We start from the raw sequence: 23,201 nt of genomic DNA on the forward strand, positions 1-23,201 counted from the left end.
GACAAAGATGAATATCATAAGTAGTAATATTTTCAAAATGTGTCCAATTAATTTTTGCTTTTTTGCAGCAAAGGAACAAAAAATATCAATAAAAAATCTTCCAGAAGTTACATTTTTGTGTAAAATTATTTACTATTATTGGTGGTTTCGCTTGTTCTGAAGATTCCTTCCATAGTCAGTGATATATAGAAGAAGTGTTAATGATGCTATCTTAGGAAATTATAATGGAGCTGTAGAAGGATCATAGGAGGAGTTGAACTGCTGGTTCTAGAGTGCTGAGGCATGGGAATCAGAGACCCCTTGTGGTGGGACTCTCCAGTAGACCTGGGCAAGTAACTGATTTTTTAGTTCCCTGGAAATTCCATTCAAATTTCAGTTTGAATTGAAACTGAAAATTCTGTCAGCTAATAAAAAAGGGCCATGAATACATTATTTTGGTCACAAAACAGCAGATGTCCGCAACAGCTGCCTTATAACTTTTAGACCAGTGTAAAAATGCATCCAGGGTTGGGGAGAGGTGGTACAATTTCTTTATCTTCCCACACTGCCTGTTGTGGAGAAGGGATTTAAACTTGGGCTTTCCCTTCATCAGTGAGGGTAGTTTGGGGCTGGGTTTCCCTCAGTCTTTCCTGTTGAAACTGTTCCACTATGTATAAATGAATATTGGGCCTGAGAGAGAATTAAAATAATTATTTAGCCTAGTGGGCAAGGCACTCTTTTGAAAGACACTGGTTCCTCTACTGCTGGTCCAAAAGCTACTTTTATACAAATTGGTTAGGGCACTCTCTTGCAATTTTGGACACGCAGATTCAAATTCCTCTCCCCTTTAACAGAGGGAGGAATTTAAACGCTGCCTCCTGTATACACTGTTACCACAGGGCTAATAACTATAAGGCAGGAGATGTATTTACCTTCCCCAGCCATTTTGCAAATGACACCTGATGCCTTGTAAAAAAAATGACCAAAGCTATTTAGAGAATTCAGGTTAAATTCATTATTCATTTTGGGATAACAAAAATTGTGCTTTTGGCAAATAAACGTTATCCACAAAATTCATCTAGCCCCATTCAGGCACACATGCACCCTGGTCATTGAACCACATGGAAAGGCTGTAAGTAGGAGATGGAATAATGTATGTGTGGCCTATGAGTTTAAAGGGCTTGATCCCAGCACACTGAAGTCACAGGGAGTAGTCACTGATATCAGTGAGTGAAATAGGTGGTTTCAATGACCACAATCTCTAATCAGAAAGTGAATCGCAGCAGATCTTGTCAGTTAAAGTGCAGAGACCACCTATTCTGCTGTCCTTGTATCCTGCCTCTGGGATCCTCCTCATTCCTTGTGTTGCCCAGGTTTACACCCAACCTCTCATGGTGAGAAGAAAATCAGCTCAGAGTAAAATCTAAAAAGCAATCATGATTTTGAAAAACAGGTACCTGCCATGCCTAGGTGATGCTACCCACTGGCTGAGTCATTTGAGGTGGGCGATTCAACGTAATTTCCAAAAGATTAATTATGTTGTGGGTTAACCATGAATATCTTTATACTTTTCAGTTTTCTTATTTTCATGGAATTAAAAGACATATTCCAGTGACAAAACATTTTATCTGATCTAGAAAAAAAGAAACAAAAATGCCTGATTCTGATTCTGGGAGAGGAAATTTGTAATAACAAAAAATTGCTATTTGCAAAGAAAAACATCCCTTCAGGAAATAACATAATGATGGTTATTATGGGCGTTTACAGAAATGGCAACATTGCCTGAAACAAGAGAGTGAGTTCCTGAACATCCCCTCTTATACTCAGAGAGAAAACTAGAAAATCCCTGGTGAAATCTATTAAAAGAATTATTACTGTTTCATTTACCTAGTACTTTGGTTTAACTGAGAGAGAACTTTACACAGTCTGTTAAGACAGTTCTTCATTTTTGTGCATGTGTCTGTGTGTATTCCCATTCAAAGCATTTGAGAAAAAAATGTTTGAAATAAATAGTTATCAGCACTGATTTAGAGAACTTAGGGTACGTCTACACTACAGTGCTAGTTCGAACTAACTTAGTTCGAATTAGTTAATTCGAACTAAGATAGTTCGAACTAACGCGTCTAGAACTAAAAACTAGTTCGAACTAGCGTTTTGCTAGTTCGAACTAGTAAGTCCACATTGAGTGGACTCTGAACAGGGCTTAAGGATGGCCGGAAGCAGTGCCGGCAGGGCATAAAAGGAGGACTTAGAGCATGGAGATGCTGTCTCAGGCTAGCCGAGGGCTGCGCTTAAAGGGTCCCGACCCCCACCCCGGACACACAGTTCTAAGGGGTGCCCCGCTTCCAAAGAAGTTCTGGCTTGGAGTGCCCTGAGTGCCCACACTGGGCACATCACACCACTCGGCCATCAGCCCGGCTGCACTTGCCGCAGGCTGCCATCTGGGGAGAGGGAGTAATTGGGGGGCTGCAGGAGAGCTTCCACCCCCAGAAGCCCGCAGAGCCAGCCCAGTCCTCCCCATCGGGGGCTCGTACCCCATTCCTCCCTCACCTCCTTCCACTTACCCTTCCCTAGCCCCTCTTCTTATTGATGTACAAAATAAAGATAACGTTTCTTCCAACATTGACTCTGTCTTTATTGAACAAAACTGGGGGACACTGGGAAAAGGAGGTGGGAGAGGGGAAGAGAAAGGCTGGGAGAGGGGAGGGCAACTAACATGATCAGGGGTTGGGAACAGGTCCCAGATGAAGAGAGGCTACAGAGACTGGGACTGTTCAGCTTAGAAAAGAGGAGACGGAGGGGGGACAGGATAGAGGTCTCTAAAAGCAGGGGTTGGGTGGAGAGGGTGCATTCAGAAAAGTTCTTCCTGAGTTCCCATAAAGAAGGACTAGAGGACACCAAAGGAAAGGAATGGGTAGCAGGCTTGAAACTAGTAAGAGAAAGTTGTTCGTCTTGACAAAGCAAATAGTTAACCTGTGGAACTCCTTGCTGCAGGAGGCTGTGAAGGCTACAACTAGAACAGAGTTTAAAGGGAAGTGAGATAAAGTGATGGAGGTTGGGTCCATGGAGTCCTATTAGCCAGAGGGTAGGAGTGGTGTCCCTGCCCAAAGTTTGTGGAAGGCTGGAGAGGGATGGCACGAGACAAATGGCTTGGTCATTGTCTTCGGTCCATCCCCTCCAGGGTCCCTAGGGTTGGCCGCTGTTGGCAGACAGGCTACTGGGCTAGATGGACCTTTGGTCTGACCCAGTACGGCCATTGTAAGCTCAGGGCTCAGTGTCGGGGGTCTCAGTGGACTCCCTTGATTTTCATGCACACCTGGTCCTGGGTGGCCAGGCTGGCAGCTCTCCTGCCCTAGACGGCCACTTTCCTGTGCCTAGTGCGGAGATTGTGGACGAGGTCCACGATGTCCGCACTAGCCCAGGAAGGTGCCCGCCTCTTGCAGTCCAGGGGAAGCTCCCGGGAGCCGCCAGCCTGGTCCCGGCAAGAGGGGGTGGGCTGGGGGGCATCGGGTGGGTGGCTCTGTGCCGTGCCAGGTGCAGGGTCTGCTAGCTGGGTGCTGGCAGGCTTGCACCTGGCACGGGCACCGTAGCCAGCCCGTGCCCCTTTAAGGGGTCCGGGGCCGGGAGGGGGGCATAGAGTTTCCCTGGTGTTGGCCAGAGTGGCCACCAGGGAAACCTGGGGAGGGCTAGCCTCCCACTAGTTCGAACTAAAGGGCTACACAGCCCTTAGTTCGAACTAGCTAGTTCGAACTAGGCGTTAGTCCTCGTAAAATGAGGTTTACCTAGTTCGAACTAAGCGCTCCGCTAGTTCGATTCAAATTCGAACTAGCGGAGCGCTAGTGTAGCACCTATTAAAGTTAGTTCGAACTAACGTCCGTTAGTTCGAACTAACTTTGTAGTGTAGACATACCCTTAGTTATTCATTGGCAAAAAGTATCTGCTTTGCATGAAATATTTTAACTTTTTCCTTCAGAACCCAAAGGGTTTCAGCTGGAAATTTGATTTAGAAGTGCTGCCACGGTCTCCTGTGGGAGCTATAGTTTGAGTGCTTCCAGACACCATTCTCCTCTGTGACTTCACATTGGAATACATCTTCCATGATGTACCATGAGAACTCAGCAAAAGGAGAGGCCATTGTGCATCATGGTAGAGTTTTCAGAAAAGGTTTTCATTTCAAATTAGAAGTTTTTGGTTTTCAACTTTTCAACAAACATCAAAACTTTCAGTGGAGGAAAGCATTTCCAGCAAGCTCCAATGGACACACAAATGATGTTTGTGTAATGGGTTTGTTGAGACATATTCTGGGGCTGTTCGGAGAAATTCCTGGCATATCTTCAGCACTCCCAGCCCCACATGACTCTACCATTGACATCAGTGGATCTAGGATTTCACTACATGTCTTGAAAACGTAGGTATAAAGACCATATATGGTGTTAATTACATAAAATAACATTGGAAACTACTATAATTATCCATGTATATTACACAAATTCTAGAATAAGCAAAATAGTTTACAGAAACACAAAAGTTAGTGGCCATTTCTTGAACTAGATGTGAACTAGGAAAATAGTTTCAGAGTAGTTAGCTATACTGTAGTTCAACAGGAAGTAGTAATGGGCTTCAATCCAAACTCCTAAACTTTTTAGGGACAGATTGAATATGTAATATAAATTGAATATAAAATGTCCTATCTGTCTGTGAAATGGACTCAATCAAACTTCCTGACAGAAAAATGGAGCCCATCTCTACCAGACAGAAGTTACTTAAAAATTAATTCGTGAAAGCCATGTTCTTTTTCCACTTATTTCCCTCCCGCTTACCAGTGCGTGTCTCCACTACTACTAAAGTTGATGTAAGTTATCTCACTCAATGGTGTGACCCGCCCCCCCAAGCAACATGTCCATACCTCACCATCAACTTAGCACATCTTTACTCGTCGTATTAAATAAATGCCACTTCATTGATTCAACAGCAGCCACTTTAATGTGATAGTGAAGACAAGCCCAGAGTATATCTCATAAATCATAATTTGTCCAAGACTTGGAAGAGGATAGAAACAAATGTACAGATACTTGCCTTTATCCTAGAACTTCTGTACCTACAAAAATATTAGATAGACATGTAAAATAGAGTTCTTCACATGGATAGCATTATGGTTTTGTTTTTAATTGATATACTGATGTAGCTTATTTGTTTAGAAATATTTAGCATTTGTAGAAAATCTTATGCTGGTCTGTTGGTCCTTGACATAACTACTGAGTATGGAAGTGCTGCATACTTGTCATGCCAAACTTGTATCTGTATTAACACTTGGTACTGTAAAATACAGACAATATTTGTCTATATTGGCTATATTATCCCCTTCCTTTTAAAAAAATACTAAAAGGAAAAACAGTCCATGAAATGCACTGGTTACAATCCATGAAACTAAATAGGAGAATTAATACTTACATACAGGGCGGTATTTTCTTCCATAATTCAAAATTATTATACATTTGCATGGAAAACAGTATACAAAAATATCTAGATAGCATCTCAGAGGTCAACAATGGGGTTGAGACTGTAAGTGGAGAATAGCCACTAGATCTGCTGACATCCCTAACACTAATATAGATATTTCCGCATATACGTTATTTTGATCATATTCATTACCGTACCGCTTACCTCACCCATCCTATTTTGAACATTTTGAAAAAGGTAGTTTGCATTTCAGAAAAGAATGTAATTAATTCTCTACAAGAACATTCAACAGTAGAGATTGACATTCAAACACAATTAGGAACTTTTTCACCAGGGAAAACATCATATTTACAGACTATTTGACATAGTAAAGTAAAAAATAAATTTACTTCTACCAGATGTGGGTGTTTGATTGATGCACTGTACAAGAGTATGAAAAATTCTCAAGCTTTAGGGTCAGTTCTTTTAATTTCCAGAGTAAGCTAATGGTGAATTCTATCACATTGCCATTCTGCAAGCATATTGAATCTGTCAGACTGATTTTGTTGAACATAATGGGCGACCCGATGTCTTTGCTTGTGTATGATGCCCTTTCTCTAAGAGATGAGAGCCAGTATCAGTATTGGGTCTGTTAGAAATGACTGAGTTGCCTTGACTTTTATAAGCTTCCCAACTCCTACAACTTATAGTTGCTTAGCAAATAGTTTTCTGGGAAGAGATATTCCTGTGGCTGAATCTCATCCATCTATGAACCTTCCTTTGACAGACCTTATAATTTATATCCATATGGTGTCCTTCAAAATTAATGAAGACTGATCACGTAATATGGAACACTTTTTAACCATCATTGTTTTACATGTTTTGCCTTTAAGAGTAACTTGTGGCCCTGATCCTAATTAGGAAAAAATACATTTCACAATCTCTTAGCACTAATGTTTTGTAGGTACTCATGAGCCACCAGCTTGACTTATGAATTTTGTATTAGGCTTGGTGATAAAATAATATTGAGGACTAGGAGTGGCCTATGTGCAGCTTACGCTTTAAGTATAACCTGCTATCCCGTTAATCTAAACCTTCTGTTTGATAAATCTGGTGAATATTTTTTAAAAAAGTTTCTAACTATATTGATCTGAAATCCAATAACTATAACTGGGAGGCTAACGTGACATACAATAAACATAACTTAGGTCAAAGGCTGCTGTTAGATGCTCTGATGCAAATTAGGAGTAGATATACACTAGTAAATGAAATAAGAAGTGAGGTGCCTTTTTTCTTGATATTTTAAATTGCTTTTTTTCCAGCCACATCTTGCATGAAGTCTTTACGATTCCCACATTTTTTTATTTTTATATCAGCTTTCACATTGTCTTGCATTACAGCCTCACCCCTTCAGCTAGATTCAAGAGAATATTTTGGGGTTAATCTATAAAATGTCCTCAGAAATATCCTGTGAAAGTACTGCCTTCTCTTACTACTGCCTTTCAATATCAATCTATCTAGTTATTTATAGGCCCTTTATCACTGTAGCATATTATGTAGTATAATTTATTACTAACACCCCTATGCAAATTAGAGGAGCATAATTCTCATTTTGGGGATAGGTCAATGAAACATATTGAGTGATTTTCCTCAAAATATGTATATCACACTTGGGCTCTGTGGCAAAATCGTAAATTGAAGCAAATATGTTGATGTCCCCATCCACTTCTTTAATCTCTCTCATCCATCCTTCCAGTGGAGCGAGAGTGAGATATTTTGCTCCGGGGTGTCACAAAACTGTCTTCTCTTCATCAGACTCAAAATGATATGGCTTCTTTCCTTCCTAACACCTTGCCCGAGAGACTGGGACATTCATAAAAGTCAAGTTTAAGCCAAGAGAAATGAAGGTAGTGAATGTAAAGCACAGAAAGATCCTAAAGTAATGGTGCAGCTCAACTTTTTTCCGTATGGTTAAATGTCTTGATCAAGAAGTTTGCAATTTGGGAGTATTTTAAGGCTTCAACTGCCTCGGCGCTCTCAGGTGTTACTGGTGCTCATGAGTGCTTTTTCTGTACTTGCTTAGATAGATATTTACAGCTCTTTCTTTCAAAGCAGGCTTCCACTACTAAGTATTCTGTGTTTGGCATCTTCAGAATGGACTCATGAAATATGAACTACATGGAGGTGTCCTGAAGGTTCAGCTAGTGCATTGCACAACTGGCTATCTACCACTAATTCTACTGGCAGGAAACCTTTTATACCACTTCTTCATTACCAGTGTCACTGGCTTTCTATTACTTACTGGTATGATTCAAAGTGTTGACACTCTAGGGCTATGTCTACACTGGGCCACTTATTCCGGAAAATCAGCCGCTTTTCCGGAATAAACTGCGAGCTGTCTACACTGGCCCTTGAATTTCTGGAAAAGCAACGATGCTCTACTGTACAAAATCAGCCACTATTCCGGAAAAACTATTCTGCTCCCGCTCGGGCATAAGTCCTTATTCCGGAACACTGTTCCGGAAAAGGGCCAGTGTAGACAGCCCAGTAGTCTTTTCTGGAAAAAAGCCCCGATCGCGAAAATGGCGATCGGGGCTCTTTTCCGGAAAAGTGCGTCTACATTGGCCACAGACGCTTTTCTGGAAAAAGGGCTTTTCCGGAAAAGCAGCTTGCCAATGTAGACGCTCCTTTTCCGGAAAAACTGAAAACGGAATAGTATTCCGTTTTAAGCATTTCCGGAAATTCATGCCAGTGTAGACGTAGCTTTTGTATATACACAATTCAGAATGTAGAGAACTCCCACTAATTCCCTGTAAAGCTTGGTTCAAGCTTGGGTCGACGACTGAGATTAAATGAAGCACTTCAGCTAACAGTCCCAGGTATAACTATCAGGCTCCAGAATGAGCAATATTATCAGAGAGCTCTTGAGTCCAGAACTCACTCACCCTGCTGCTTCCACCAAGCCTGAACTTTTTCTAGGTTTAGGGAACGATTCAAGGTCCATTTGTGTTTGCAGGCTTTTGTCAGAGAGGTGAGAGAATGATGTATGACTCGGCTAGAATTATTGGGTAGGTTTTGGTTTGTAAGTCATTTACTGAACATTTACCCAGAGATAATGGGTATATTTCATTAACTAGAAAATTGAACAAACAATTAATTAGATGGAGCCTACAATTATAATTTTATACATTTTTCACAGTTATTGATGAACATATCTATACAGCCTGGTGTTCTGGCATTGTTATTGGGTATACCAACCTAATTCTCATCAGATAACTGGAAATGGGGAAATGAAGCTGCTATTGGATTTGTTGGCCTCCGGAAAAATTGCTGCTTGCACAGTTCAGGTTTGCGGAGAAACAGTTGTTTCAGAATTACCTGCAGAAAAGCAAATTTAGTGTTAAGAAGATAACTGGCTATAATGTGTATTTGTTTTCTTAAAAGGGGATTTCAGTTGGGAAAATTTGATTCAGTCGTCCTGCAAGATAATTATATCCTTCCTCCCCCATTGTTTCCCCTCAGTCCTGAAAAAATAATGACAGTATGATATGCACTGGTCTATACATTTTTGCTAAACAGAAATGTGGTAGCTCTAAGCAGCGTTCCTAGGCACTGCATGTCAAAGCAGTGACTCTGTGGAAGGCCTCACTGGAAAATGTAACAGATACCAGTGGAAATTCAGCTCATTGCCCTCTAGATTTGGCATTGGTCTGGTCACAAGCTGATGTGTCTGAGGTTGTGTCTAGACTACAGGGCTTTTTTCAAAAAAGTGGCCTTTTTTTGAAAAATCTTTACCTGCCTCTAGACTGCAGCTGAGTTCTTTTGACAGTAAATTGAAAGAATATGGTAGTTTTCTCAACCGTGGAAAACCTCATTTTATGAGGAGTAACGCCTGTTTTCGAAAGTGCTCTTTCAAAAAAAAGTGCTATCTAATGCACACTGTGCTTTTTCGAAAGAGAGCATCCAGACTGCCTGGGTGCTCTCTTTCAAAAAAGCAAGCTGCTTTTTCAAAAGTACTGGTTGTAGTCGAGATGCTCTTTTTCAAAGAAGGCTTTTTTCAAAAGATACTTTCAAAAAAGCCTCTTTCGAAAGAGGCTTGCAGTCTCGACGTAGCCTGAGTGGTAAACAGATGCAGTCCAGCAGTGCTTGTGAGAGACACAGAGGTTTAGATTTGTACTTGCTCTATGCTACAGGTTGGACCTTCCTGGTCTGGCACCCTCGGGACCTGAGTGGTTCCGAAGCATGGCGTTTTCTGGACTAGGGAAGGTCGAGGTTACTCTCTGGGCTGTGGACATCCCCGGAGACTGGGCTTCTCTCCCTGCTGCTGGCCCCATGCTGGGGCTCCCAGGGTTAGCCTCCTTGGGCCTGAATTTCCCCCAGCCACCACCGGCCTCTCTCTGCTGAGGTTCCTGACCTGGCCGGGGCTTCCCGCTGGCCCAGAACCCCAATGGCAGCTTGCATTTTGGCACCTCTTTGCCCCTCTTCCCCAAGTATGGTGTCCCCATCCCCATTTCCCTTGGAAACTGCTTCATCCCTTGCTCCCTGGAGTGCAGGGCTATTGTCTCTCCCCCTTGCAAAGGGAGTTGTCACAGTCCTTCTTGGCCAAGCCCTTCCTTTAAGAGCTACATGGGGAATGGATTATTTTGGGGGAAATATTTAATCAAGATATGACACACAGATGGCAGCTGCTGTTTGTGAATGGCATCAGATTGTGAAATCCTGAGTGGATCACTCGCCCTTCACTGGATTCTTCCTCCATAGTTTGAGCTGCTTACCAAAAGCCCCCGCAGGTCCCTTACTGCAGCAACGCTTGCCCCTTATACCTGGTGTTTGGCCTGCAGCTCATAGTGAGCTCCATGCTGTCAGGTGGGGGCTGCATCTTGCACATGGCCCTCCTGGAGCCCTCTGGCCACTGCTGACTCACCATGGATGCCAGTTCAGATTGTGGTAAGACTGAGGAAGACAACTTTAACTGTGATTCCAGAGGATACTTAGGCACTGAAATATCTAGGGTATGTTTCTTTATTTGCAACTGACTTAGAAAGTAGCTGATTTCACAGTACACAGAAATCTTGAAAAATGTCCATCAGTAATAATTAAATTATTTACAGGTAGAGAAAGCAAGAAAAATGCTGTTTGAGAACTTGTTAGAGTTAAAATTCGGTGAGTTAAACTTCTGAACTGGCCTTGTTACAAATGGACGAGTGAATGAATAAATAGTTACATCAGCAAATCATGTCTGGTATTAGGATACTTACTTTGTATATCTTGACCTGTGGTATAGTGATTTTTGCTGTTTTGTTGTAGTCATGTTGGTGCCTGGATGAGAGCCACAAGGTAAGTGAAGTAATATCTTTAATTGGACCAAATATGGTTGGCGACAGAGACTTCGGAACTCCTCTGACCTCTTCTCCAGGTCTGTGAAGCTCAAAAGGGCTAATCTCGCACCTACCAAAGCTGTTCCAATCAGAATAATAAATTAATAATAATTTATATGAAGATATTACCTTATCCACCTTGTCTCTGTTTGTGTTTTAACAGCTTTAAAGCTTGCACTCTTTGCATCTCAACTTTGCCTACCATTAAAAAATTATCAGACTTCCCTCCGTAATTTCCCACAACTGTGACAATTATAAAAAGACAAAAAGATTAAAACATATATTACACAAAGTTATAAAAGTTAAAAAGTGCATGCTACCAAGCCTTTTTATAAGCCAGAGCAGCAGGAGTGAAGCATTTCAGAGGGGATGGGGGATGGGGTAGCGCCTGTGTTCACACTGAGTTCACACTCAGGCCCACACTGAGATTAGGGGCCTGATTGAAACGGCAAATCACAACAATCACACCTTATCTTCACATTCGCACAGTAGGAACCTGAGTGACTTCCAGAGCAGGAAGAAGGTTTGCAGGTTAAGATGGGAGCAAAGAAAATTTCCTTATTCTTAATCTTGATGCAAGAACAACACTGTGCCTACCAGCAGCTTTGACAGGGCCTAAGAAAATTTCCCTGCCCTGAGAAATTTCTTCATACTGGTAAGTACAACTTTTAGTGAAGTCACAAACAAAACCTGAGGTTGAGGTGATCAAGAGTTGAATGAAAGGTATGTGTTTCAGCCAGCCAGTGAGACATCACCGCTGTGATTCATTTCCCTCTCTTGTGAGTAGGGGGGCACATGGGAGAGCTGATTTCAGTAACACTCACTTATCTCTTTTGCACCCACCCACCCGCCTCACACTGGCGGAGCAGCAGCAGCAGCCTCCTCATATACCCCCCCAAAAAGTGAGCGAAGCTTCTGGGCTAGCCAGAGAAGCAGGACGATACATAAGAACATAAGAACGGCCGTACTGGGACAGACCAAAGGTCCTTCTAGCCCAGTATCCTGTCTGCCCACAGTGGCCAGCACCAGGTGCCCCAGAGAGGGTGGACTGAAGACACGATCAAGCTATTTGTCTCCTGCCATCCCTCTCCAGCCTCTGACAAACAGAGGCCAGGGACACCATTTTATCTCCTGGCTAATAGCCTTTTATGGACCTAACCTCCATGAAATTATCTAGCTTCTCTTTAAACTCTGTTATAGTCCTAGCCTTCACAGCCTCCTCTGGCAAGGAATTCCACAGGTTGACAACACGCTGTGTGAAGAAGAACTTTCTTTTATTAGTTTTAAACCTGCTACCCATTAATTTCATTTGGTGTCCTCTAGTTCTTCTATTTAGGGAACTAATAAATAACTTTTCTTTATCGGCCCTCTCCACACCACTCATGCTTTTATATACCTCTATCATATCCCCCCTCAGTCTCCTTTTCTCTAAACTGAAAAGTCCCAGTCATTTTAACCTCTCCTCATATGGGACCTGTTCCAAACCTCTAATCATTTTAGTTGCCCTTTTCTGAACCCTTTCCAAGGCCAAAATATCTTTTTTGAGGTGAGGAGACCACATCTGTACACAGTATTCAAGATGTGGGCGTACCATAGTTTTATACAGGGGCAGTAAAGTATTCTGGGTCTTATTTTCTGTCCCTTTCCTAATAATTCCTAGCATCCTATTTGCCTTTTGGACCGCCGCTGCACACTGCGTGGAAGTTTTCAGAGAACTGTTCACGATAACTCCAAGATCTCTTTCCTGATTTGTCGTAGCCAAATTAGCCCCCGTCATACTGTACGTATAGTTGGGGTTATTTTTCCCGATGTGCATTACTTACACTTATCCACATTAAATTTCATTTGCCATTTTGTTGCCCAATCACTCAGTTTGGTGAGATCATCTTGGAGTCCCTCACAGTTTGCTTCTGTCTTGACTATCCTAAACAGTTTGGTATCATCCGCATTTCAATGCGCCCGCCAGGTGCTCGGGGCTGGCCTGGCCCCGGGCACATGGTGCACAGGCGCTTGCGGGGAGAGCGCGCTTGGCGAGGGGAGCGCCGGGCGCGCGGCACTCGGCGGGAGGTGGCGGGGGGGAGCGCCAGCCCCGGGCGCGCGGCACTTGGCGGGAGGGGGGGAGTGCCGGCTCCGGGCACTCGGCGGGAGGGGGGAGCGCCGGCTCCGGGCGCTCGGCACTCGGCGGGCAGGAGGGGGAGCGCCGGCTCTGGGCGCTCGGCACTCAGCGGGGGGGAGGGGGAGCACCGGCTCTGGGCGCTTGGCACTCGGCGGGAGGGGGGGGGGCGGGGAGCACCAGCCCCGGGCGCGCGGCCCTTGGAGGGGGCCCTGCCCCCGGGTGCGCAGCTATGGGGGGGCCCCGCCCCCGGGCGCGCGGCTAAGTGGGGCTCTGCCCCCAGGCGCGTGGATGGGGGGGCGCCCCCGGTCCCCGCCCCCTGGCGTCCGGCGGGCAAACGGCCACGCCCCCTGGCGCCCGACAACCTAAAAAGGTTGGGGACCACTGGTTTAGTTTATATCTAGGGACCAAGACACTTAGCCACTGTCACAGTGGCTTCCATCTCATAGGCTCATAGACTTTAAGGTCAGAAGGGACCATTAGGATCATCTAGTCTGACCCCCTGCACAGTGCAGGCCACAGAATCTCATCCACCCCCTCCTAGAATAATTCTCTCACCTATATCTCAGATATTGAAGCTTTCAAATACTTTGAAGACCCCAAGATGCAGAGAATCCTCCAGCTGTGATCTGTACCCCATAGTACAGAGGAAGGCGAAAAACCTCCAGGGCCTCTGCCAATCTACCCTGGAGGAAAATTCCTTCTGGACCCCAAATATGGTGATCAGCTAAACCCTGAGCATGTGGGCAAGATTCACCAGCCAGACACCCAGAAAGTTCCCTATAGCAACTCCTATCATCCCTCCATTGACCTATTTCCCACTGATAATGAATGGTCAATTAGCTACCAAGATCATGTTATCTCATCAAACCATCCCCTTCATAAACCCATCTAGTTTAATCTTGAAGCCAGATAGATCTTTTGCCCCTACTACTTCCCTTGGAAGACCTCAAACACCTCAAAAACATTTCTTACGCTGTTTCTTATTTCACCAGCACCAAGTGAAGACAAGTGCAATTGCTTTGGCAATTGCTTTGGCTTCCATGGTGCTATTGCTGATTTGCACTGGTGCACATTGAGAAACAGGCTGTAAGTGAACAGCAGCCTTCAAAAAACCCTTATGCAGTAAGTAGTTACTCTGAGTATTATCTCACCTACAACACAGCAGGAAAATTGGTGCACTTAAGTGACTTTCCCAGTGTCACACCACAAGATACGGGAATTAAGAATGCCTAATGCTCTAATAACTACAGCTTGCTGGATGTTAAGTACCAGCTTTTAACTAATCAGATTAACAGCTAGTTAGCTATAAATTTTAGGACAGCCACTCTCTTGATCTAACTCATTTATTTGAACTCCTGAAACAATGTTCAAGTTCTTTAGAGGCAGGGAGCATTTTTTTCTGTTTGTACTGTGCCTAATACGTTATGGTTCTTGCGTAGGACAGAATGCTTTTGTAATACAAATAATAAATGTCTTTGGACTATGAGGCAGTCAGCATAGAAAAAAATCATATGCCATGTGAAGACAATTAAAAATGATCACGCCTCCATTATATGATGATGTTTTGGAGGTGCTGGATTTAAAAGGGTCCCCTTCCTTCTGAAGTAGGATGTATCTAACCTAATAATCTCAGACATGATCCTGTGGGATTCTGAGCCCCCTCAATTTTTATTTACATCATTACAAGTTGAAGGTCCTTACAGGTGTTGCTCAGCTCCCAGGTGGTCCATATTGTAGTAAACTGGCTAGATCACAAATTCAGTCTTCCCTTATTTTTCTTCTATTAGATGTTATATCTGTATCAGAAAGTGGGGCTGAAAGAATGCTCAAATATCTTATGTGTCACTATGCAATGTTTTCTTTGGCAACATGCAATTTCCCTATCACAGAGAATGAAAATCCTTGCTCCTTTTGTTGAAAACTTTATAATAAAATCTTATTTGACATGTATTGTTCTCTAAGCTGGCAATGACTGCTGCTTAAGCTACCTAAAAAGATCAAAAGAAATATGCAATACCTATTAGCCTCACGTAAATAGTAATCCTGATCTCAGTGACACACACAAATGTTGAAGTGGGGAAAACTGTTATTTATATATTTATTTCCTGGCCCCTTTCATGTTCCATTCACACTGAAACTTCATATATAGTTCTAATAGAGGGCATAGGGCATTTGTGACAAATTTGGATTTCATGCACGTTATTCTTTCTTTTTGAGCAATGGATTAACCAAAGTGTAGTTCTTAATGATCAATGAGCATTCGGAGATTATGAAAAGCAACAGTGTTCAAGGATAAACAAATTCTGTATAGGGCAATCTCTTGAGAGACACCCATATATTTTATACAATACTCCATCACTCATTCTGTTAAATATGAAGCAAAATGCAGGACAATGTAGCACTTTAAAGACTAACAAGATGTGCAAAGTGCTACATTGTCCTGCATTTTGCTTCAACTACCCCAGACTAACACGGCTACATTTCTATCTCTGTTAAATATCTACCTAGTTTAAGAAACACTGTAACATATGACATGACATCATAAGGATTCAAACACCTTTTAAATAGCCCCATAGTAACCCCAATAATAGGCCGAGAGTGTCTTTGGATTAAAGTTTTTTAAATGATCCCTAATTTAGCATCTGCAATTTGGTGGGTGAAATCACAATGGGCAAAAACCATAGAGCTTCTATGCTTCTCTGAGATTGATAGGCAGGGTGTCTAAATTCTGTAATTTGTATCTATTGTTGATTGTGTCTGCAAAATTTCACCTTCTATTGATTTCACCACCAACATTGATTCCACAAATGATTACACATACAAAGCTGTGCTTAGAAAATCAGAGACACATTTGACTTTATAATTGTAGAATTAAAACTGAGGCAATATATTCAAAGTTGAATAGATTAATGATTTTGTACAAGAAAACAATCATCAAAACTTTGCCAAGGGACTGATTTAATAGATATGTTATTGACATTAAAACAAACTGTAAGAACATTGTAAAAAGTTATGAGGCAAAACCACAACAGCTTTTTTGTATATAAACATCTTGTAGAACATTAACCTGACAATAATCATAATAAAAAAACCCTATAACATGCTTGTGAAATATGCAATTGCAATTAAAATAGTTTTCAAAATCCACTTTTACTGATGGTCAATTTTACTTTCCCACTAAAATATTAACTGCCCATCAGGCAAATAATTTCTGCCATCTTCTCGCTCTGTAAAAAACAGATTATACATTTCCTAAGGAGATTTTTCTCCCAGGTCAAGAGTATATCAGCAAGAGTTTCAAAGGATGTGACTTTGAAGCAGACTCTCAAGTGCAGGAAGTGGTTGGAGAAAGCCAAAGGAGGTATTAAAATAATTTAAAAATAGTAATAAATGAGGACAGCAAGCAAAATGCCAAGTTAGTCACCACCAAGTAGGTCTGCCTGTAGCTGTGAGATATTAATGTAAAAATAATTTTGTTTCTCTAGAGATGCTGAGAATACTTATATTCTTCACCTTCACTGCTTCTGCTGCTTTTTAAAAACCCTGTTAGGTACTTATATGGCCCCATTATCATAGTACCACAATCTTTGATGTACTTACTTTCACTTCATCCCCAAAAGTAGAAAATGCTATCATCCCCACTTTACAGAGGGATCAGGGGACTTGCTGAAGGTCGCATGGGAAGTCTGGTGGCACAGCACAGAATCTTCTTATTATTACTAGTTTTACACTCTTGATATACTCAGGGACAGCAGGCAGGGTGGGAAATAGTGAAAAAAGGAGAAATGAAAAGCAAATTGTAGTAGAGTTGACTGTGTGAAAAACAATGAAAACACTTTAACTCTGATCTCTGGGCGGATTCCAAGACAGCACTTTACTCAAGCACCAGAGCTAACAGATATTGGCAGGAGGTACAAAAGTTTACGGCCTATCAGCATTTGCTAGGTTGATCAGACCCTAGAGGAAAAGGTGCTTAACCTGTGAATCAGCCATTCTGTCTCACATATCTCATGTTCTTCTTATGTGTACTTAAGGCTTCTTTTACCAGTGACCCACACTCTCTTCACTACCAGCTGCAGCCCTTCTTTCTGGAATTCTTTCAACTTTCTCAGTGTTGAATCTGTGATATCCATACTATGTATGAACAGTCTTAGTAAATCTTCTTAGGTAGGACCTAACTTCTGCTGCAGGGAGGGATTCTACCATTAACATATCACACATACGCTTGGCAATCCATACTTCTTGTGCTGCTTAATGTACATGGTACCACATTGCAATGTTATGACTATGGGCACGTCTACACAGCAGGGCTAAAGTTGAAATAAGCTATGCGACTTGAGCTACGTCAATTGGCGCTGCCTACACAGCAAGAAGTCTGAGAAAGAGCACTCTTCCTCCGACTTCCCTTACTCCTCGCAAAATACGGGGTTACAGGAGTCAGAGTAAGAAGTCCTCCAGCTCAACATTCTTTTGACATTATGTTGAAATAACTACTTGAAGTGTAGACAGGGACCATGTTATTTCAGAATAACATCAATTATTCTGAAATAACGCTGCTGTGTAGACATAGCATATGGCTCTGATGCAACTCCTTTTGCAGCCAGTGCTTGTGGTGGAAGATGGGCCAGGACTTTTACCACTAGTGGCAACTCAGTTAATTCTCCTCTAGGTCAAGGGTGAGAGAGCTGTAGTTTTGGAGCCAAAGCATCAGGGTTTTAATCTTGGCTGGTTTGTGTGGAGTTTGTACAGCAGATGAGTCAATGAGCAGCACATGGCATAATTACAACATGTTCAACATTCTCTGTACATTAGTGGAAAAGTAATTAATATAACACCCCTGACATGACTATACTGTGCCCCATTACATGAAGCTGACAAATGCCTTTATTTTTAAACTTTTTATCAACAGAGTATAATCAAAATTACAATTATGTAGCTAGAGCTTATTCTTTAATAAACTGATGGCACCAAAGATGAAGAAATAAAAACCTCACTCACCCAGCACATCTCATGACACTGCTCCAGCCATCAGCTCCCATTTGCAACCTCCGCCCCGTCATCCTGGAGCTGCCAAGAAACATCTCCTCATTTGTATCTACTTTACTCTGCCCAGCAATCGGGCCCCCGCCATAAACAGCCTCGCACTCACAGCACCATGCGGCCCCAGCTGCACTTCCCCATCCCATCTCCAACACCTTCTCCAGGAATCACTCAGCTTGTTTTACAATGTATCCTAACAGCAGCTGCAATACTGAACTAAAAAGGAAATGATTTGAAATTTCTGAATTTTGGAAAGACTAAATACACTTGCTTTACTGTGCACAGAAAAAAGTCTTTGCTTGAACATTACAGCTGAATTCAGCATCCCATTTTAGAAGATAACAACATCCAACATCACACAAAAAGTCATTTACCAGCTGTGCCACTGCATTTTATTTTTCCACATAGCTCACTAGACAGTTTCCGCAAAAGCATCATCGTATCTCATTTTATCTTACACTCTCCTTTTAGTTGTTTTTCTTGCTACACTCCCTTCTGTCCCAGCAGCATGTAAATTAGTTATTTTGCTAATGCACTGAATAGCAAATTCTCTCTTCTCTAACTCTCCAGGGTGCTCCAGGGTTCAATTCTCTTTCTACAACCTCTTTTCGGGTAATTCATCTACTCACACAGTTTCAGTTACCAAGTTTATGGTGACAAGGCATAAAATTCCTTCTCCATTCCTGATGTGGTTCCCTCAAATCCTATATCTTGGCCTATCTCTGGCATCTGCACTGTGATGTTTCATAGTCAGTTTAAGTGTAACGTGGCTGACCCAGAACTTATCAGACATACCGCACCTTTCCTGGTCTTTATTAGTGCAGACAACACCACAACCCTCCCCACCCCACCAATTCAAGTTCATAATTTTGGAGTAATCATAAACTTCATTTTTAGACTTGCCTCACACAAGTAGACCATCTTGAAATCTTCCCACTTCTTCCTCCAGAGTATGTGTAAATTCCAGACCGCTTTCTATCCACTCTATTTAGGCCTGCCAGATCTCTCATCTCGGTAATTGCACCATGTTATGGCCTGCATAACATCCCCTCCCCCACATCTTTGCAATTCAGGAGTCAAATCATCTGTCTTATGCGTTGCTTTCATCCCCTGTGATGGCATGCTAAACGGCATTATACTGTTCTGTCACTAGGTGATGCTGTGTATAAAATTCCTTATTTATGCTAACCTCTGCCATACCCTGCAGTGTATTAAGGATGATGGTGAACCATGGTGAACCGCATCCAGCTCTCGAGTTGCTTATTGCCTACCGCGGTACGATTGTAATCATCAATCCTAGGCCTGCTGGGAGTTTGTTTGGCGCACAAAGTGTTAACCTGTGGGAACGCACTGCTGGAGTTCTGCATGAACAACATTATCCCTGTGTGTTTGCCTGAACGTTATCCCTGTGTGTTTGCCCAAAAAAACTTATTTTCCCCCATACACATTGTTTCTCCCTTGTGTTCTTTGGTGCTCAGATATGTTCAGATACTGCCAATACACTGTGTGTGCTACTACACTGCTACTATTAGAAAATGCTACCAAATCACACTATATTATAATCTTACCCCCATGTTCTACCCAATTTACACCTGACATTGAATTACCATTTACATCACGGCAGAATTTAATTAATCTTTCTATCGTCTGGGCTACTCTATTATCCATGAGGGAAAATGTTAAGCAATAGGATATATTAAAATTCAGTTTTAAATTGATGTCTATTTTAATATACAAATGTGCATGTGATAGTAAATGTTAAAGGGATAATAAATCACACAAAAGCTGTAAAATGTAGAGTTAATTCAGACACTGGTCAGATCCTCAAAGCCAGTTGGTGCCTTGCTCCCAGGGAAAGCAACTGGAGTTAGGGAAACTGAATACTTTGTGGCTGTGTCTAAACTTGCCAGTTTTTCCGGAAAATCAGCCGCTTTTCTGAAAAAACTTGCCAGCTTGCTACACTGGCCGCTTGAATTCCCGCAAAAGCACTGACTTTCTACTGTAAGAAATCAGTGCTTTTTGCGGAAATACTATGCTGCTCCCGTTTGGGCAAAAGTCCCTTTTGTGCAAAACTTTTGCACAAAAGGGCCAGTGTAGACAGCTGAGATTTGTTTTACGCAAAAAAGCCCCGATTGCGAAAATGATGATCGGGGCTTTTTTGCGCAAAAGCGCATCTAGATTGGCCACGGATGCTTTTCTGCAAAAAGTGTTTTTGCAGAAAAGCATCCACGCCAATCTAGACGCTCTGTTCCAAAAATGCTTTTAACGGAAAACTTTTCTGTTAAAAGCATTTCTGGAAAATCATGTCAGTCTAGACGTAGCCTGTGGCTATGTCTACACTACGAGTTTTCTCAGCAAAAAATATGCTAATGAGGGACTCAGTTGCATGAGTCGCTATCTCATTTGCTTAGTTTCTGCCAATCCGTTTTTGCACTAGGAGTTTTTGCACAAAAACAATCAGTGTAGACATTTTCTTTTTGCGCAAAACCCCCTTTTTCTGCAAGATCAGTATACGTCCCTTTTTGGGGCATAAGGATCTTGTGGAAAAAGGTGTTTTTGCGCAAAAAGAAAATATTCACAATGCTTGTTTTTGCGCAAAAACCCTTAGCGCAAAAACAGATCGGCAGAAAATATGCAAATGAGATTGACTCATGCAAATGAGTTCCTCATTAGCATACTTTTTGCCGAGAAAAATCATAGAATAGACATAAGCCTGTGGGTATAGGTCTCCCTCCTTAATTCAGACTTTTCAATTACAAAAGAAAAAAACCCAAGATAACAGTATGCCTTAAGCAGGCAGCCAAAAGGGTTATTAAATTAGCATAGTGTCGCTTCTATCAGTTTATGCCGTGACTTAACATTATTTCAATATAGGTGTTTGTGAGAAAAAAACAAACTTCGCTTTCTTTTCTATTTATCATCTTATTATTAATAAAACTAGAATTTTTCCTTTAATCTGAACTTCTGGGGAAATATGTAAGACGGCCATTTCCAAAAGGTGTAATGTACCCAGTAGATCTGAAAGGCTTCTAACCCGTGGGTACGATCTATACATATTTCTTAAAATATACATATTAATTCCAGTCTATCCAAAAATAGCTATGTTCAGTATTCCCTTTCATTTTCCCCACCCCTTGATGGAATGAATTTTCTTATGGGCACCAAGGTAGAGATGATGTGCAACATGGAGGAGATGAGACACGTTACCTTCAATCATATTGGTGCACATAACAAAATTCATGTGGCAGGGTGGACAAAGGAGTTCTGAGTGTGGGAGAAGACTCAGGGAGGGGGCCAAGCATAGCGGTGCAGGAGTCTGAGAGCTCTGGCTGGGGGGCAGGCTCTAGGGCAGGGTTTGGATTGTGGGGTTCAGGGCTGGGTCAGAAGATTAAGGTACATGGGCTTGGCGTGTAGGCTCAGATGTGGGGCTGGATATGAGGGGTTTGAGGTGAGGAGGGGGCTCTAGGTTTGAGGAGGGGGGCTCCAGTTTTGGGGAGGGGTTCAGAACTGGGGGTTGGCACACAGGAGGAGTACAGACTCTGGGCTGGGGGCTGAGGTAAAGGAGTGGGTATAGACTTTGGGCTCGGGCCAGAAATGAGGTTTTTGGGGTACAGGAAAGTCTCAAGGCTGGGGTGGGCTCAAGGTGGGGGAATAGTGGAGTTTTTAGTATTTGTCTGTTTCCCATACCATTTCCTGCTATTAATTCCCACCTTTACCTTTACTTCCTCTCTAGGCAATAAAGCTCTGCAAGCATATACACATATTGCAGTGAAGGCCTTGGGCTGAGTGTTCTAAAATTGGTATATATTGATCCCTGTGATGCAGAGATAACTTCTGTGATGCACTACAAAGAGACTCAGATGCTATTCAACCTTAGTCTGCTACATGTCAAAGAAATAGGCTGTTGTAAAAAAGTAATCCTTACTTGAATCCCCCTGTTTCAGCACTATAAAATTCAAGCAGCTATGTTCGGGCTATTTTTTGGAGAGTCGGTGAATTGTCCCTGAAATTCTAAGATTGAGTGATTTTACTATGGAGCCTCTATATTATATTTCTGAACTCTTTACGATTGAACTTCAAAGAGTGTTGGAACACTTCTAATCTTAAATATGCCCTCTAGAGCCTGAACAGTTGTCCAGCAGTAACTTTAGGCCATGCTACTGTGGTTGTCTACACTTAGGCCCATTAAAAAGAAAGGCTGATAAAAAGTGTTTTTTAATTACGTTGAAAACCTATTTGAAATTCTGAGTAAATGCTTGATTAAGCATTGTGTTTCTTTGTCTTTGTTACTTTCAAAGAAGACCAATATTCTGTCTAAAGTACGTCAGTTCCAGAAGCAATGTCCCCAGAACCCTTGCTTGTAAAAGCACCTGACATCTTGGAAAGGTACTATGGGAGATAAAATTCGATACTGGGTTGTAAAACCGTTTTAGCTCTTGCTAATGAGTACATTTATTTTTTGCAACCACAGCACTAAGATTAGTGTGTTTAAATAACATTAAAACACCCATAATTTTTATAGACTTTGAATAGCAAAGACATCAGGCACCAGAAATTAAACAGTCCAGAGAATGACTTGCAGGCTGTTCTTTTACAACTCATCACTTGACAGCTTTTTTCAAGGTTGTGCCATTGTTCAAAACTTCCAGCACTTGCTAACATTACTTACAGAGCTATAACCACCTGCATAAGGGCTTCAGCCATCTCCTATTGAAGACAACAAACAGACTTCCCTTACAATTAGCGGGCACTTCATTGGGCTCTGAGGTCCAGTTAAAGTTTTTAAGCATGGTCTTAAATCTGTCTCTATTCAGCAAAGCAATTAAGCACATGATTGACTCCCATTTTCTTCCAAAAAAGAATTTACTGAACTGGGGCTTGCATGCATTTTCTCAGTCATACAAGGGTCAAGATTTGTAAAAATGCCAATTGAGGTAAACAGCAGGTACAGAGAAGTTCAAAAAACATTCTCGATGTCACAATTTGTAAATTAGGAAAATTGTGACTTGTTACACCCATTCCATTACTTCCTTTCTTCAGACTTACAGGGTGCTGGAGGGTAAAATGAGGTACAAACATTCTATGTCTGGGAGCAAACGTTTTAGCCAAATTGCTTTGTAAAAATGATTCAGGTTTTAAGTACTGAAGCATTAACAAGTTTCAAAACAGATTTCTGTGTGACTTTAAAAATAGCTGCATTTAACTTTAAAAGACATTGGCAAACAGTCCTAAGAAAAGGTTTCAGTGGA

At 42.0% G+C, this 23,201-nt stretch overlaps 1 long non-coding RNA gene across 2 annotated transcripts; it reads left to right on the top strand.

Moving 5' to 3' along the window:
* Positions 1-4,133: 4,133 nt before the first annotated feature.
* Positions 4,134-22,217, top strand: LOC142830320 (uncharacterized). 2 transcript variants are annotated; one of them, XR_012905489.1, is made up of 3 exons: positions 4,134-4,387; positions 10,530-10,581; positions 21,686-22,217. It is a non-coding gene; the product is annotated as an uncharacterized LOC142830320 (long non-coding RNA). The 2 variants fall into 2 exon arrangements; XR_012905488.1 differs by lacking the exon at positions 10,530-10,581.
* Positions 22,218-23,201: the final 984 nt, after the last annotated feature.

The sequence above is a fragment of the Pelodiscus sinensis genome, chromosome 7 (assembly GCF_049634645.1).
Source record: "Pelodiscus sinensis isolate JC-2024 chromosome 7, ASM4963464v1, whole genome shotgun sequence".
In the NCBI taxonomy this organism is placed as follows: domain Eukaryota; kingdom Metazoa; phylum Chordata; order Testudines; family Trionychidae; genus Pelodiscus; species Pelodiscus sinensis.